Source organism: Mesitornis unicolor, unplaced genomic scaffold (genome assembly GCF_000695765.1).
Source record: "Mesitornis unicolor isolate BGI_N332 unplaced genomic scaffold, ASM69576v1 scaffold34400, whole genome shotgun sequence".
Taxonomy (NCBI): domain Eukaryota; kingdom Metazoa; phylum Chordata; class Aves; order Mesitornithiformes; family Mesitornithidae; genus Mesitornis; species Mesitornis unicolor.
The window spans coordinates 1-2,359 of record NW_010157214.1 but is presented as its reverse complement, the minus strand read 5'-3'; positions in this window follow the sequence as shown (position 1 = coordinate 2,359).

The window sequence follows — 2,359 nt, the reverse complement described above, 5'->3', positions numbered from 1 at the left end:
GGCACCGGAGCTGCCGGGGCGGCTGAACCAGCTGCGGATGCTCCCCATCTTGCTCAACTCTTGCACTTGCTGCTGGGAGGACCCTGCTCACGGTCCCTTGTGGAGAAAGGCTCGCCCGGGGGTAGGGAGAAAGGCGGGAGCGGGAGGGCAACCAAATGCTCTCCCTTTCTGCCCCGCAGGCGAGCAGACAGTAGAGAGGGCTCGGTGCCAACGTGCCCCGTGGCGGCCTGCAGCCTATTGCTGCCTTCCATCCCCTGCGCCATTCAACGCACGCTCGGCTCCGGTCGGCACCGAAAGCCTTTGAATTTGTGAGTTTTGGCTCGGTGCCTTCTCTCCCTCCAGCTCCTCCGACTCCCACTCGTCTGCCCAAAATCAGGGCTGAGGGGGAGGCTCGGAGGCAGCCGAGAGCTCCCGGTGCCCTGCGCGGGCAGAGCCGGGATTTACAAGCCAGACTCCAATTCTCCAAGGTCCTCCTGGAGATTAAACACCGAGAGCCTCCCCGAATATCTGGCAACGAGAGGAGGAGGAATGCGGTGTCCGTGTGTGGGCTGGCAGGGAACAAAGGCAGCTTTTTACACGCACCCAGCGAAGGTTTCCAGCAGCTGTCGGTCGGCAGGGCCCCGCACCGAGCCGTCCTCCCGACACGCATTTCTATTTTCAGCCAGCAGCTCGGATAAGCCTTTGTTGCTTTCTAAGGCCCCAAAACAGATTAGCAGCAGCCTGGAGCAGCAGGCCTGCGAGACACCGAATGCAAGCCGGGGACTAAAGATGCTTAGCCTTGACGGCGTCCTCCCACCTCTGTGCTGGGAGGGCAGCGCCGTCTCCTCTTCTTAAGGCTGGGGAAACTGAGGCAGGAGACACAAACGTCAGTGATCCTTGGGAAACGGTGCTTGTGAGGACCCTCAGCCTGGGAAGGGTGGGCTCTCCCAAATTCTCACCCTGCCACCAGTTTCATGCACGATCCCAAACTCTGGCCCTTTGTCCCCATCTGCATTAGAAGGGGAAAGGTTCTGACCTTGCCTTGAGTGCAGGGATGGGGACACCAAGCCACCTACAGCTGGGAAAAAGGTGAAGACTTCACAGACCTAAAGCACCTCCCAGCTGGAGATGGGCACGGAGGACCCAAACTGAGCTTGGGTGCAGGGGGAGCACGATTCACTCCCCAGTCTGATCCCTGCCACGAGAAAGACGTCAGCAAAGTCATTTAAGATGTCCTGAACTGATGCATTAACTGGTAAACGCACCCAGTGTGCTACAACAGCCTCTGCAGCAGGACTGCACCGCCACTTTGAAATGTGAAATCCAGGAGGGACAGGGGATGGGGAGCAAACTGGCCCTGGGATCGCTGCACGCTCACAGCTCCACCAGGAACGAAGCAGCAGGGCTGGCTTCACCTCCCCCCCCCCCCCCCAGCTTCCTGGGGAATGACTCACCCCTGAAGGAGGCTCTGCGATGACAAACGGCACCAGAAAGGACAAAAAGAAAGATTAAGAGGCCATCAGATTAAGCAGAGCTCCTGAGCTGCACTAAGTCTGGAACACGACCACAGCCCGTGACGAAAAACCCCCGGAGATAGAGGGGTGCCTGTGTGGGGACAGGTGGGCTCAGGGCTCCCTGGCCCCTTCCCCAGCCTGGCTGCAGCCCCAGCAGCTGCCCAAAACACAGCCAAGGGGATGAACGGACAGAGGGGGCCGAGGGCCACACGGTTGATCAAGGGAGTGGAGCATCTCCCTTCTGAGGAGCGGCTGAGGGAGCTGGGGCTCTTTAGTTTGCAGAAGAGGAGACTGAGGGGAGACCTCATTCATGTTGATAAATATTTAAGGATGAGTGTCACGAGGATGGAGCCAGGCTCTTCTCGGTGACAAACAATGATAGGACAAGGGGTAACGGACACAAACTGGAACACAGGAGGTTCCACTTCAATTGGAGAAGAAACTTCTTCTCAGTGAGGGTGACAGAGCCCTGGCCCAGGCTGCCCAGAGAGGTTGTGGAGTCTCCTTCTCTGCAGACATTCAAAACCCGCCTGGACGCCTTCCTGTGTAACCTCATCTGGTGTTCCTGCTCCGGCAGGGGGATTGGACTGGATGAGCTTTGGAGGTCCCTTCCAATCCCTGACGTTCTGTGTTCTGTGATTCTGTGGTGGCAGCTGTCAGCCGAGGAGGAGCAATGGGGCTTCGAAAACCCGGCGACTCTTCCGCAAGGACACCGGGGCCAGCTCTGCAGGGCAAAGAGACGCAGTATTCATGGCAGAGGGACGCAATATTCGGCAGGAACAAAGCCAGCAAGAAAGCGGGCCCGGTTGGCTGCCGGCGGGGGCACGGGGGTCACTGGAGCACGGTGGGGGAGGCGAAGACTGAGC